Source organism: Tachypleus tridentatus, chromosome 1, assembly GCF_004210375.1.
Source record: "Tachypleus tridentatus isolate NWPU-2018 chromosome 1, ASM421037v1, whole genome shotgun sequence".
Lineage (NCBI taxonomy): Eukaryota > Metazoa > Arthropoda > Merostomata > Xiphosura > Limulidae > Tachypleus > Tachypleus tridentatus.
The window spans coordinates 175,388,887-175,406,151 of NC_134825.1; positions in this window are offsets into that span (position 1 = coordinate 175,388,887).

A 17,265-nucleotide genomic window follows, 5' to 3' on the forward strand; every position below is an offset into this window, starting at 1 on the left:
GGGACAGCTTGCACAAATAGCTCTCGTGTAGCTTTGCGTGAAATTAGAAAAAAACAAACTCACCCAGCACAGAAGGAACTTTCAAGAGAATTTAATAGCTTTACATTTAAAATCTTGAATTTACATTCGAGATTTGATGTTATTAAAAGTTTGATATTTCATCATAAAACTTTGATAATTTTTACGCCCTAAGAATATTTCTCAGGACACTGGGACAAATTAACAAAAACAAACAGACAAAAAAGAAACAATTCCGGAAAATCCGAAAAAGTTTTGAATCTATTTTGTGTTCGCATTATTAATTTTAAAAAGTAACCTCATAATCCAAACAACAAACTAAAAAGATAAAAAGACATATCCGAAGGTAAGAAATGATTTTTTGTAAATTAAATTATGATTTTTTGTTTTAATTTTCTTTCTTGAAGAAATTGCTAATAATGTTTCACAACATATGATCATGTTAAATAGAAGAATTCATAGAATGTTTGAAGAGTTCTTATTGATATTGATTTGAAAAATAAAGCAGTATCATATTAAAATGATTTCGTTTTTGGCATGGTGGATAGGTTGTTCAATCTGCATATTACGGATATGAATCTCAACCGCATCAAACATGCTTGACGTTTTTGTCGTGAGGAGTGTTGTATCGTTATACTGAATTTCATTGTTCGTCGCAACAACACATACCAAACATGCTCGCCCTTTCAACCGTGGGAGCGTTATAATGTCAATCCCACTATTCGTTGGTAAAAGAGTAGCTCAAAAGTTGGCAGTGAGTGGTGATGACTAGCTGTATTCCCTCTAGTTTTACACTGATAAATTAGGGACGCCTAGCGCAGATAACCGTCGTGTACCTTTACTCGAAATTCAAAAATAAACACTATTCGTCGGTTAAAAAAAGGAAAAGAAAGAAAGAAAGAAGCCCATGAACTATTCTAGCCTATTATAATTAAATTAGAACGGTTATCGCAGATAGTCCTTGTGTAGCTTTGCATGGAATTTAAACTAAACTTAGTCATTCAATTATCCATTTTAAATAAAGTTAAATTTGACCACTTCCTGTGTTCTTCCGGTATATCAATCTTAGCACTTTAACGATGTAAGTCTGTTCACTTTCCGATACAGTATTAGCAGACTATGTTTGTAAAATACGCTGAGTTAAGATTCATATAGTTCATCACCGTAGTGTTCTAGATTTTCTTGTTGAATTTAAACGAGGTACCAGAAGAATGTCTGTCCATTTCCCTGGCTTGCACGTTCCAACTTTTAGATTAGGTTTTGCAATAATTTTTTACGCTTTAGCCAGTTAAAGAATTTCCTGGTTATTAGATATACTTGGTCCAGGGATTTATGGTGTCTCCCAGTCATGAATTCCCCCCTCCCCATGCAGTCTTCAACTGGAACATGGGAGACCTTTGCCACTCATAGTTCTTGGAATGGTAAATGTAAAGAGTTCCTCATCAGTAATGCATTCCCTCCGGAAATAGTCCATGTATACAGCATAATGTGTTGAGTATAAGGTAGGGATGTCTCTATCAGTGCAGTGCAGGTTATCCTCTGTCAATCACAGAATGGAACAGTGTTATCCTCACTATTCATGAAGGAACATATGCCAAATTATACAGTCTAAAGATTGCTCTAGCCATACTACACTTTGATTGTGGGGTTGATGGGATATCTATGCTCATAACTATTTGCATATAGATGGGAACACTGAACAGAAGTAGCTATATCTGTCACAGAAGATAAGAACCTCTCAGATGTATGTTTTCAGTATAGGAGAATTATAATTTGAGGTCAAGAGAATTGTAACTTTGATGTATTATTTTCTTTTTTTTGTGGTATTTCAATCTAACTGGTTTCTCATTGAGGATAAGCTTACAACTTTTACACTTTATTTTGCTTCTGGTCAAGTCGAATCTCAAGACAAGCAGTGTAAATTTTGTCTCCTGCCTTATCTGTTACAACTATTCATTGAATGATTCCCACTACATCTACTAGATCCTTTATACCTTGGTTTGATGTTGTAGTAGATAAGATGGGTTTATTTGAAACACTCATTGTATATTTTGTTAAAGAGGATTTTTATGTCTCTATTTTTTCCCCTAATACGAGATTTACTCTCTAGGTGTTCAAAATACTATAATTTATTTACCATCTCTCTGAGATGTATAAATTTTGAAGTAAGTTATTCATTGTAATATTTTTGCTCAAGCATAGCATAAATTTTATATTCTAAATCTTAATTGGTTCCAGAGCCATAAATGAAAAAAAATCTGACTCCTCTTGTCATGTCCTCTCTTTCATAAGTTACCAATAGTTTTTTCTCATGATTAATAGTATATTTTGTAGTTGATAAAAAGCTAAGATTTTCATCTACCGAATAGCATACATAATTTTCTGTACAGTTCTTGTTAAATATTTAAAAACTAGAAAAACTGTGACAGTTATAGGATATTGTCTGCTTATTACATGTTGTTATTCTGTATTCTTTGATGCAATATGTAATGAAACAAAAACTTACCCAGTGTTTCAGTGGCATTTTAATGAAAAAGTTAAGTATCATCAAGTCTATACAAGTTACTTTCATTCACGTTTTTTTCATACGCACTATTTATTTATTATTACAAAAGTAACTGAAGTGTAGAAATTAAAAACTTCTCAGCTAATATTAGGTAAAATAAGGTATAACAATGACAAAAGTATTTCATAATATGTGTTCATGTGCAACTGGTGAGTAGCCCACTATATGTCATTCAATAGGGTAACATGAGCTACATGTTTGCCAAATGATTTTCAACTTTTTTTGGTTCACACATAGTTCAAAGGGCAATAAAACAATATGGATGAAGTTGACCAAACTTATATGGGACTGAAGTAGAGATAATAAAAAATATTATGTTTTGCTGTAGTAAAATTAAATGTTTTAGGAGATTTTAGAGATTACACAAATTAAATGTGAGATTTTTCAGGTGAAGAAAGTGTTTCTAATCCTTGTGCTTAGACAAGTCAACATTTTGACTCTGTATGTTTTTGGAGACATTTTTAGAGAAAATACTTGGTTTACGAAAGACTTAATTATTTCTGAAAGGCTGTGAAATTTTGTGAAGATACAGAAAATATATTCAAAGTTTTATTATGAAAATTATGAAGATAAATTTAGGTTTGTTTGTTTTCAATTGAATTGGCCAATCCTGTACCAAGAGACTTGACCATGTTACAGTAAACGTACCAGCAGTAAAGTGTTGTTACTTCACTGGACCAACTGATGCTAATACTGTACAGTTTTTATAGAATAAAGTGTATAACATGAAACTCTCTTCATGTTTATCTAATGTTATATTTGTTTGGTGGTGTTCTGGTTGCAAGTAGTTTAAGTAAATATGAAGCCTAATCTATCATTTGGTTTACTATTAAGAGACAGGTGGTTGTAATACTTCAGTGAAAACTTTGTCACAGCAGAAACATTGGTAAGATACCATACATTCATGTTGAAAAACACAAACATTTCCCAAAAGTTTTTTATCTTTTATCATGCAACTGTTTACTAATTGTTAGCACTTCCACACCAACTATAACAAAACATAATAGAAGAATAAATTTATTTATGTTAGAGATGGTTGAAAGTACTGGTTATATCCAGTTTTTGTGACACTGAAATTTGTTTTCTGACATGAAATATGTAGCATTCAGAAAGTTAGCTGTTTATCAACATGGTAATATTCTTTACTTTAAGAGAATTACAAAACTATCTTATAAATTTGAATACCCAATTTTACATTAAAGATGTTATTTTTGAAGGTACAATACAAGTATAAAACAAGTCATGTTTTTTAAACTTTCATTGATTAGGATATTTTTGAATAATAAAGTTTATTAACTTTGTTAAGTAACTGTTATTTTCAATGTTCAGTTATTTTAGTGCAGTAATCATTTGGAATTTTTTACTGAGAAACTAACACATTGCTATTATTCATATTTTCAGTTTGACAAAGGTTTTATACTATGCATGTGTGATATAAAGTAAATCAGATTGTTTTCAAATTAAAGAAATGTAGTTTTATATGTACAGCAAGTACAGTAAGTGATGGCTAAATATTCTGATGACTGAAATTATTATTTGTTTAACATTATTGTTTGTTTATCCTATACAAATAAGTTGGCTGAATGGTTATATAATTATTTGTAATTCTAAGCTTAATGTATATTTTAAATAAAAACAATAAAATAATTATCAGTGACAGTTAAACATGTTTTCATTATTTAATTGTCAATTTATTTGACTTCCATAATATCATTAGAGGATTACTGCATGTTTTCATGGTCGTCACTGGTCAATATTAGAAAATTACCAGTCACAAAATGTCCAGCTTATTTTAAATACAAGTTGGTCCAAAATGTTTACAAATATAATTTTATTAGGTGACAGAGAAGATAATTGTTTGAAACTAATACACTAAAACTTAGATAATATACAAGCGTAATTTATAACTTTGTTGTATTTAGTCATGCTTTTAGGCTGTCTGTACTGACGTGCAACAAATTTTTAGCAGGAGCTAATTTCAATGTTTGTGGCTCAAAATACATCACAGAATTAGGAAAAGAAAAGTGTTAAAAATTGCATTTTTAACAGTCAATTAAATATGAGAGTGACTGTATCTTCTATCTTTATAATGTTCTTCACATTCTGTTATCACATTCATCTAAAAAGTGCATTATTTTATTGGCATCCCATATTACATATTATAATTAGTACACATTAAGTAATATTATTCAGTTGTGAATTATTAGTACATAAAAAACTACACTTGAAGGAAGAATATAACACAATTATTTATAATCATTTATCAGTTTTCTTTATTATAATTAAATTTTGTTATTTCTGTAAAACGGTCAAGTTAAGAGAGGTGTTACTGTAATAAAAAAGATGTGTCAAATCAGAGTGAGTTATTGGTATGATGTAGTGATATCAGAAAGTTATTTTAAGATATAACAAAAAATTTATTTTACACCTCTAGCAACAACAGAAATCACCAGCCCAGAAGCAGGACCTTCATCTACTGTCTTTGGTTGTAAAATAGAAGAAGAAAAGTGTGAAGTTAGTGATGTTATTGAGGTAACTGTAGGTTTATAACTGTTGTGGTTGTGTTAATTAGACAAATTAATAAGATATAAATGATACTGAGGTAACTGTAGGTTTATAAATGTTGTGGTTCTGTTAATTAGACAAATTAATAAGATATAAATGATACTGAGGTAACTGTAGGTTTATAACTGTTGTGGTTCTGTTAATTAGACAAATTAATAAGATATAAATGATACTGAGGTAACTGTAGGTTTATAACTGTTGTGGTTCTGTTAATTAGACAAATGAATAAGATATAAATGCAGAATAAAAGGATGAAGTCAAATAAAAAATTGATAATAAAGTGCAACATGTGTAACAATATTATAAAAGTTATTCACAACAGACTTAATTACAGTTAAGTTGTGTTATAATTTATTAAATTTGGTAGTTCATTCTTTACAGATAAACATTCTTTAATTAAGTATTTAATATTCATAATTAAGATAGTGATGGTTGTTATTTTCACAATTTGTGTTAAAACAGTGTTTATAATGTCACATTTTATATTCAGTGCCTGTGTTTGTATTATTGTGTTATATCTAATGTACCTGTGATTTTTACTGTTATGTTTTATTTATGTATCTTTATCTTTATGCTGTCATGGTATGTCTGACATATGTATGGTTGCATTGTCACGTTATGTCTACCTGTGGTTATGCTATCTCGTCCCATCTAATGTATCTACTATTATGCTGTTATATCTCATATACCTGTATTTATATTGTCACAAGTAATCTCATGTACCAGTATTTATATTATGTTGTGTCTGATATTTTCTCCTCATACTGTCATATTGTGTCTATTGTTGTACTTTCAACTTTCTTGTTATATCTAATATACCTGAAGTATGCTGTCATGAAGTGGTGGTTGTTTTTAACATCTCTGAACATGAACTTCAAAAAATTCATGATTGTTTAAAATAATAGATTATCACATTTTAAGTGTCTCCATGTACCATTGGGCAAAGGACCACAGTTCTTTCTTGTTAATCAGGAATTAGTTCTGCAGAATTGTGTAAAGTTTGATCTACTTGAGCACTTTGAAATATACAAAACTGTGGCAGGTATGAGGTCACATCATAACTTTATTCTACCAACAAATTGTGTATGAGAAGGTGATGATGTGTACACAGTTGTAACTGTTGGTAGTAGCAGTGAAAGTGTTGCTGCAGAAGCTCAAATAGAGTCTAATGATAACAATGACAATTATCAGACAGGGACATATGTCACATGCATATACAATCATGAACGGTATGTGGGAAACATAACAGATAGATCAGATGAACATTCAGATGTGTTGGTGTCATTTGTGAAGATATCAAGAAACGAACTGTTCTCATGGCCTGCAAGGTCACATAAAGATGAAAGCTGGATTCCTTTCCAACATATTCTTTGTCTGATAAGTGCACCTACTGTGAAAAGCAGTAGTGCTCGCCACTATGTTTTAAGTCAAAGTGATCTCAACATAATCAAACTCGAATTTCAGAAATTTTTTCATGATGTCTGAACAAAGCAATGATTATTTGATGATGTTAAGGCTAATTTATTACCAAAGCAGTTTTTGAAACATTTCATTGTCACAATTATTGAAGTTTGGTGTGACTAATCTTTCTCAGTTATCCCCTGTTGTAGCACTGTGTCTGATTTACCTTTGTATTTATTATATTATGAATCTTACACTCAGCCATATCTGCATAACTGTAATGCATACACAATATATTTGCATTGCCATGTGATCTAACTAGTTATGCCAATAAACTTGTTCAGAAATGAATAAATTCTTATTTCTTACAACTTCATTATTTAACATTGTGAAAGGCTGGTTAGAATATTTCAGTGTGATTCATAATGTTCTGACAGGTATTTTTCAAAATTGTATAGATATATTTGCACACAGTAACACACCTGAACTGAATTTGTTTTACATGAAAAACGTATGGTTAGAGAATACTTTAAAATATTATAACTCAAAAAGTTGGTTGAACACCATCCTGATTTTTATTTGTAGATCATATTGAGAGATGTAAGAATATATGGTAAAAATCTGAAAAGCCTGAATAACTGGTGACATGGTCAAACTGTGGCCTGAAGTAGGGCTATTTTTATGTAAATCATAAAAAGTTGCATGCAACTGAAGTTTTTAACAAGAGATCTAATAGACTTTTAATTACAACAATTGCTGATTTATCAACTGATATGTTATAGGAAATTAGAAAACAAAATACAGCTTTGTATCATATTAAGTCTTATGACTTATTACATAAACCAATGTTTTTTTAGAATTTTGGGTTTTTAGGTTACTTTACTGCCTCACCATGCAAATCCTAAGAGAGATAAACTTGGTTTAAGACGATTTTTGAATTCTGTGAAATTAATTCACTCAGTGTAGCAAATTTCAGCCTTCTACCACCATTACTCTTGCAGCTTCAAGCAGCCAAAGTTGCCCGAAAATTGAATCACCAAAAATAAAAAAAAACAACTCAATTTTACAGAGCTGTAAATTAGAAAATATTAGAGATATTGATCTAATCTTTGGTAATTTTTCATTATATGAGTAGATGAGCACATGTAAATTTTTTCAAGGCATTCTGAGGGGGGTCACCTGCAGCCCCCTGGATGATTTGACATGGACTGACCCCATACTGTCATGTTTCTAAAGTATCTATTGTAATACTGTCACATTGTATCAAGTATCTTTGGTAATACTGTATAACATTTAATATACCTATAGCTGAACTGTCATGTTTCTAAAGTATCAGTGGTTATACTGTCATGTTTCTAAAGTATCTATGGTAATACTGTCACATTGTATCTAGTATCTATTGGACTTTGAAATTCTTAACCAAGACAGAGTGGTTGCTGTTTTTACCATGTGTCTGAATACTGTATTTAGACTTTCACGTTATATCTAATGTACATGTGTTTATTACTATGTCCAGTATACCTATGGTTATACTGTTATATGTGTAATATGTTTGTGGTTATACTGACATACTGTTTATACTGTTTATTTATATTATGTAACATCAGTTATTATTGATCACTTCTTGTTTTATAACAAATCTGTCAAAGTAAAAAAGTTTACAATATAAAACGCTAGCTACTGACTTTAGTTGTATTTGTTACGTAAATAAGTTTTGTACTGCAGGTATCATTTAGTGTATTACGGAAACTTAGCAAACATGACTCTGTAGCAAAAATACCAGTTGTGGCTTATGGTTTACAAGTAAATATTTTCAGTGTATTGACAACATTAGTTATTATTGATTGTTGTTATTAACATTAGTTATTATTGATTGTTGTTCTAGAACACAGTTGTCAAAGTTAAAACTGAACCAAGTGGTGATTCAACAAATGACAACATTATTTCCATGTTCAGTGAGAGTGATGATGAAACTGTTGATTGTTCACAACATGATGTTATGAATTTGAAAAGTGAACCAAAAGAGGAGTTTCAACAAAATAACTCTGAATTAGAAGGTTTATCAGGTGAGTGTAACCTTCAGTAACTATATCTATTTACCACTTGGTGGTGACATAATGGTATAAAAGTGGTGTTAGTACATTGTTTTAAATAATGTTAATAGGGTATAGTTTTTATGGAATTAAGTTTGAAACGAAGATTGTCTCTAAGATATGTAAATAGTTGTTAGATATGCTTGGTGATGATCCTGGATACAAGTACTTTAACTTAATATGAAACCTAATTATCATTCTATTGACACTTTAGACAAGCTTTGTTTATTAAACCCCTTACTACTGTCAGGTCAAATGCATATCAAGACATTTAGCTAAACTACTTTATTAAAATTGTATACTAATATATTTGAAATCAAAATGTGAGAAGTGAATGACATTTTAATATTATGTAAGTTTTATATTCTTAAAGATTCTCATTCTCCTCATATGTGAGAAATACAGTGTTTTCTCTCATTGTTTCTAACTTGTCCTCTGATTTATTTACTGCCCACCTGAGAAGTATAGAATTAAACTGTTTTATTTAAGTATTCCACTGTCTACAGAAAATACCTTTCATTGGGAAGTTATTTATAAATTCATTTAATAAGGTATTTCTAGAGTCAACAAAATATTTATATGTATTTTAGGTATTTGACTCTTACTGACATCCTTAGTATCATATTCATTAAGGTAGCTCTCACTTCATTTACTGCAGGCCTCACTGATAATGTTTTTGGTATGACTTGGTTTTTTAACCTTTCAGCCCATCTTGGGATGTTGAAGTTTACTCACTCACTCCCTAATATTTCAGCTGACCTTTCAATGGTTTCTTGTGAAACCAGAAGGTTATAACTGTATACAGTAGTTAATCTTTGTAAGTATACTGTTGGTATCTTATGTATGTCACCAGCCTGGAGCTGTTTTCCCTTAGTCACATTGTATAACAAGAACTGCATTAGTGTCTCATGAAATCATTCATGTAACAATAGCCCTCCACCAGTATTAGGATATCACTTCTCCTCTGTCCACTGCAGATTCCCATAAACACTTGTATTTCCTCCATTCTTATCCTTGGCATTATATTAACAGGTTTTTTTTATTAGGTTTAAACTTAATCAGTTTTGTTACATTTATACTACCTTGTTACCATGTCAACATTCTTTGGTTTCCTCCTACTTTGCTTTAAGGATACATTGCTACTATATAAGAGAAACCATACAATTGTAAAGTGTGTGGGAATAAATTTAGGACCAAAGGTCACTTTAACAGATGTGAGCATGTACACAATGAATAGAAAAAATACAGTTGTTTAGAATGTGGAATACCCCCAAGTGATGCCTAATGTACAGGAGTAGCTAAAAAAAAAAAAATGGACCAGTGAAGAAACAAATGACTGTCTGTACACTTGTATCAGCAAATGTGGTTAACAAACAGCAGTGCCCCACTTAAGAAAATCGTTAAAGCAAGGAAGCCACTCTTGGAATTAAAGAACTAAATAATGCAAATGTTACATCATGGAGGATGGAGGTATTCCACAAAAACCCCTAAATATAAGTGGAACTCCTAAGAAAGGAAGTGGGAGATAAACATTAACTGTAGGGAGAGTCAGTAAGATAAAGTGAAACTGCAAAACTAGGTAGGGAGTGAAATGTATAGGATTAACAGGAATCCAACTGATAAAGTGAAGAAGAAAATCTGCCTTATGACAACAGGAATAAAGCCTGGATAAGGGTGAAAAATGAGAGACAAAAAAGATCATTAGGAAACAATGTCTGTAGAAGAAGGGAAATGTATTTTGAAATTGAGATAGGCCTAGCATATTCTGCAGTAAAGGTCTGGAAGGCAATCCACAATCAGATGGAGGAATACTGACAAAATCAGGATCATTTTAAATGGATTCAGGTTTTGTCAGACAAAGGAGAGCAGCACTGTGAGCAGATTGGGTGGACTCTGACCCCTTGGTCCATCCCAAACAAAATTAATGGTAAAAGGTGTGTGTTATAAAGAATGAGAAAAATAAAATACTTGATGTGTTGCATGTGAAGGTTCAGAAACTGTGTAGTGATATACATCTATGTATAAGATGTTTTGTGTTGAAGATAACAAGATATTAAGCTTAATTTCTGAGTCCTTTGTAAGTTGAACCACAGGAAAACCAAAAATAACAGTCACTTGTTAAGCCTAATCAAGCAATGCAAGACAAAAGATATTACTGAACTCTAAAATAAAAATTATAACAAAATGTTAAGTATGTACAATTTTTGCAGAAGGATTTTATGAGGATCCCAGCTCAAGGGTTCTACACACACAAAGTGAATGTGAAGAAATATAAAAGATGTATTATAACAAAAGTGAAATACATATTATTTTATAAAATTAAATGAGTGTGCATTAACAGTAACATATATATATACGAGACATGACGTATGGATGAAAAACAGTATAGTTAAACTAGTGAATGATATATCAATGAAATGAATTATTACTAATTATAAAGTAACAAAGATTAATGGTCACCCTAAGCAAAAGGTATAGGACAAAGGATATAGTTAAGCCTAGTTTTGAACTTGCGTCTGAGTATTAATCATTGTTATAAAATTTATTTGATGGAATCCAAATAACTACAGGTAATAATACTAACAATCAAATTATTCAAAAACTATAATTGTATAATATCTTAACAAAGTTGGCAGGCTGTATTTCAACATTTGAGTTACCTCTTGTTTTTGTTCTCATTCATCATTCACTTGACCTGGTGATTGGAACATTTATACACGATTACATCCAGTTTAAAATGTTAGTTTTTCCCATTCCATCCATCTTTTTCCCAAAATGTTTGTTCATCCATGTCACTTTGGTTAAAATATTTGAGGTTGATATTTCCTGGCTGACATTGGTCTGGCTTTTTCAGTTGTTTCAGCTCTGTAATATTTTTGTTCTAAATCAACTTTGTTAACCTGCAGTTTAGGGGCTCATGTAGTATATTCTTTTGGATTTTCCATTTCTTACTCTCTTCTTATTCTTATTTAGATTCAGATTACTCTCTATGTCCAGTACATGCTGTGAGATGCTTCATTGCTTTCAAGGCTTCTTTCCATTAGATCCTTTTCCCATTTTCTTCCATTACACCACTTTCAGTTTGAATTGTGATTTGACTGGTCTCACTCTTCTTGTCATCAGTTCCTTGTGCTTTTACTTCAATAAATCACCTTCTCTTTTCCCTGCATTTCAACACTATTGTCCATTGGATACTTCATCTCTCATTCTCTGTTTACAGTTGGTAATTCTTCCTTAATGGGGTACCATCATTTGCTTATTGCCACACTTCACTTTTCAGTAAAACTGTGAATGGGTAAAATACCTTTAGTGAACAGGGATTGATATTTACACACTGAGATACTTGTCCTTTGGAAAAATAAACAGCATTTCATACTCATCTGAAGTTTCTGAGCAAAGGAAGACTCAAATTACTCAATGAAACTCCTCTATTCGACTGTCGATAAATATTTTTTATGGCTATCTTCATAATTCAGTTTTATAGCCTCTGAACTTGCTGAAGTTTGGGGGTTTTGTTTCTTTACCTGGCATTTACTGAGGCTTCTAACATCCTCTTCTGATAACATCATTTATCAGTTTGCTTAATATTTAGGGGCATATCCCCTTTATTCTTTATGGATCCTGTTCTGTCATGAGTGGCATCTGTCTTGATAAACTGGTCAAAAAGGCACTGTGAGGCTGTAATGACTTAATTATACTTTCCATAGCACAACACACACACATACACCACTGGGATAGGGTGTTTCACAAGATGTTTTATTTCATAATGTGCCTGTTCTCAACCATACTCACCCATGGGTGAAGTAGAAGTGAATAGCTACCCATCCCTCTGATGCCTTAAATTCAATCAGTTACGTGTGGGCTAATTTTCAAAATATAATTTTGTGGTCATCTGTTGCACTGTCTTAGATGGTGGTGTACCTTCAGACTCTTCACCACACTTTTCCCCATTTCCAGTGGACTATGAGAACCCTTACCACTTTTCAATTCCAAGCCACTCGGGTACTGGGCCACGGAAACATTCTCCTGGACATGATAATGTAAAATACATGATTATAAAATGTACAAAGTTGGTTACAAAACTATTCAGTTGAGAGTAGGGTACTGGGTTTCTGCCAGAATAGATGACAAGCTGTTCAATTTTAATCATTGGAATGAGATGTTAAAATTCCAGTTTATTCATTGAATTGAATCCCTTATAATATCCCACATGGGTGTCAGTTCTCAGTATGTGTGTTTTGGATTTATTACCTCACACATGTATTACAGGTGTCTTTATTTCCTTACTCAATTACACTTGTTCCTCCATCCATGTTGTGGGTTACCTTGATGGTACTTGCAGATCAATATGGTTTTTCCTCTAATGCCATCTCTTGATTTTATTATTCCAAGGATGATATTGCAGTGGGAATGGTTCTTGTCAGTTTGGTTTTGAGCTGGATAGTTTACATCACAAAGACATCTTTACGATACAAGATGATGGTTTCTAGATTGGTCAAACATTTTCTCGTATCACTATCACGTGTCCTGTTCATAGATCAGTGAATGTGAAATCCCCTTGGTCTGACGAACTTGAGGTGAAAATGGCACTATCCACTTTTCTAACTCCACCAGAAGACTGGGTTTGGGATTATGGTTCACTTACCACCAATGTGATCTTCTTTTCTACCCCATTTGGATGTCAATACCTGGTGACTTTGGGTTTGGGTGTAGTTTACTTGCAATGTAATTTTATCTGGTGTGATTCCCTTTCCATTAATTTAAAAAAGTTGAATTTAGTATTCACACCCTGCACTACATATTATAAGTAGTGTACGTATAAGATATATTGTTAGAATAATTTGTTTCAAAAACTGTACTTGGAGAAAGAATATAACAATTATTTATAATCATTTATCAATTTGCTTTATTATAATTAAATTTTGTCATTTCTGTAAAAAAGTTAAGAGAAAGTTGTTACTGTAATAAAGTAAAGAAAATGTCATCTCACAGTATTTATTTCACACATCTAGTTAAAAGAGGAGCTACCAGCCCAGAAGAAGGACCATCATGTACTGTCTTTGATTGTAAAATAAAAGAACAAAAAAAAGAACAAAATAATGATGACATTATTTCCATGTTTAGTGAGAGTAATGATGAAACTGTTGATTGTTCACAACGTGATGTTATGAGTTTGAAAAGTGAACCAAAAGAGGAGTTACAACAAATTAACTGTCAGTTAGAAGGTTTATCAGGTGAGTGTAACCTTCAATAACTATATCCATTAACCACTTGGTGGTGACATAATGGTATAAAAGTGGTGTTAGTACATTGTTTTAAATAATGTTAATTGTGTGTAGTTTTATGGAATTAAGTTTGTAACACAGATTGTCTCTAAGATATATAAATAGTTATGTTAGATATGCTTGGTGATGTTTCTGGATACAAGTACTTTAAGTTAATATAAAACCTTCTTATCATTCTATTGACACTTTAGACAAGCTTTGTTTATTAAACCCCTTACTACTGTCAGGTCAAATGCATATCAAGACATTTAGCTAAACTACTTTATTAAAATTGTATGTTAATATATTTGAAATCAAAATGTGAGAAGTGAATGACATTTTAATATTATGAAAGTTTTATATTCTTAAAGATTCTCATTCTCCTCATATGTGAGAAATACAATGTTTTCTCTCATTGTGTCTAACTTGTTCTCTGATTTATTTACTGCCCACCTGAGAAATATAGAATTAAACTGTTTTATTTAAGTATTCCACTGTCTACAGAAAATACCTTTCATTGGGAAGTTATTTATAAATTCATTTAATTAGGTATTTGACTCTTACTGACATCTTTAGTATCATATTCATTAAGGTAGCTCTCACTTCATTTACTGCAGGCCTCACTGATAATGTTTTTGGTACGACTTGGTTTTTTAACCTTTCAGCCCATCTTGGGATGTTGAAGTTTACTCACTCACTCCCTAATATTTCAGCTGACCTTTCAATGGTTTCTTGTGAAACCAGAAGGTTATAACTGTATACAGTAGTTAATCTTTGTAAGTATACTGTTGGTATCTTATGTATGTCACCAGCCTGGAGCTGTTTTCCCTTAGTCACATTGTATAACAAGAACTGCATTAGTGTCTCATGAAGTCATTCATGTAACAATAGCCCTCCACCAGTATTAGGATATCACTTCTCCTCTGTCCATTGCAGATTCCCATAAACACTTGTATTTCCTCCATTCTTATCCTTGTTACCATGTCTACATTCTTTGGTTTCCTCCTAGTTTGCTTTAAGGATACATTGCTACTATATAAGAGAAACCATACAATTGTAAAGTGTGTGGGAATAAATTTAGGACCAAAGGTCACTTTAACAGATGTGATAATGTACACAATGACAGAAAAAATACAGTTGTTTAGTATGTGGAATACCCCCCAAGTGATGCTTAATGTACAGGAGTAGCTAAAAAAAAATGGACTAGTGAAGAAAAAAATGACTGTCTGTAGACCTGTATCAGCAAATGTGGTGAACAAACAGCAGTGCCCCACCCAAGAAGATCGTTAAAGCAAGGAAGCCACTCTTGGAATTAAAGAACTAAATAATGCAAATGTTACATCATGGAGGATGGAGGTATTCCACAAAAAACCCCTAAATATAAGTGGAACTCCTAAGAAAGGAAGTGGGAGATAAACATTAACTGTAGGGAGAGTCAGTAGGATAAAGTAAAACTGAAAAAGTTGGTAGGGAGTGAAATGTATAGGATTAACAGGAATCCAACTGATAAAGTGAAGAAGAAAATCTGCCTTATGACAACAGGAATAAAGCCTGGATAAGCGTGAAAAATGAGAGACAAAAAAGATCATTAGGAAACAATGTCTGTAGAAGAAGGGAAATGTATTTTGAAATTGAGATAGGCCTAGCATATTCTGCAGTAAAGGTCTGGAAGGCAATCCACAATCAGATGGAGGAATACTGACAAAATCAGGATCATTTTAAATGGATTCAGGTTTTGTCAGACAAAGGAGAGCAGCACTGTGAGCAGATTGGGTGGACTCTGACCCCTTGGTCCATCCCAAACAAAATTAATGGTAAAAGGTGTGTGTTATAAAGAATGAGAAAAATAAAATACTTGATGTGTTGCATGTGAAGGTTCAGAAACTGTGTAGTGATATACATCTATGTATAAGATGTTTTGTGTTGAAGAGAACAAGATATTTAGCTTAATTTCTGAATCCTTTGTAAGTTGAACCACAGGAAAACCAAAAATAACAGTCACTTGTTAAGCCTAATGAAGCAATGCAAGACAAAAGATATTACTGAACTCTAAAATAAAAATTATAACAAAATGTTAAGTATGTACAATTTTTGCAGAAGTATTTTATGAGGATACCAGCTCAAGGGTTCTACACACACAAAGTGAATGTGAAGAAATATAAAAGATGTATTATAACAAAAGTGAAATGCATATTATTTTATAAAATTAAATGAGTGTGCATTAACAGTAACATATATATATAGAGACATGATGTATGGATGAAAAACAATATAGTTAAACTAGTGAATGATATACCAATGAAATGAATTCTCAGTAATTATAAAGTAACAAAGATCAATGATCACCCTGAGCAAAAGATATAGGACAAAGGATATAGTTAAGCCCAGTTTTGAACTTGCATCTGAGTATTAATCAGTGTTATAAAATTTATTTGATGGAATCCAAATAACTACAGGTAATAATACTAACAATCAAATTATTCAAAAACCATAATTGTATAATATCTTAACAAAGTTGGCAGGCTGTATTTCAACATTTGATTTACCTCTTGTTTTTGTTCTCATTCATCATTCACTTGACCTGGTGATTGGAACATTTATACACGATTACATCCAGTTTAAAATGTTAGTTTTTCCCATTCCATCCATCTTTTTCCCAAAATGTTTGTTCATCCATGTCACTTTGGTTAAAATATTTGAGGTTGATATTTCCTGGCTGACATTGGTCTGGCTTTTTCAGTTGTTTCAGCTCTGTAATATTTTTGTTCTAAATCAACTTTGTTAACCTGCAGTTTAGGGGTTCATGTAGTATATTCTTTTGGATTTTCCATTTCTTACTCTCTTCTTATTCTTATTTAGATTCAGATTACTCTCTATGTCCAGTACATGCTGTGAGATGCTTCATTGCTTTCAAGGCTTCTTTCCATTAGATCCTTTTCCCATTTTCTTCCATTACACCACTTTCAGTTTGAATTGTGATTTGACTGGTCTCACTCTTCTTGTCATCAGTTCCTTGTGCTTTTACTTCAATAAATCACCTTCTCTTTTCCCTGCATTTCAACACTATTGTCCATTGGATACTTCATCTCTCATTCTCTGTTTACAGTTGGTAATTCTTCCTTAATGGGGTACCATCATTTGCTTATTGCCACACTTCACTTTTCAGTAAAACTGTGAATGGGTAAAATACCTTTTAGTGAACAGGGATTGATATTTACACACTGAGATACTTGTCCTTTGGAAAAATAAACAGCATTTCATACTCATCTGAAGTTTCTGAGCAAAGGAAGACTCAAATTACTCAATGAAACTACTCTATTCGGCTGTCGATAAATATTTTTTATGGCTATCTTCATAA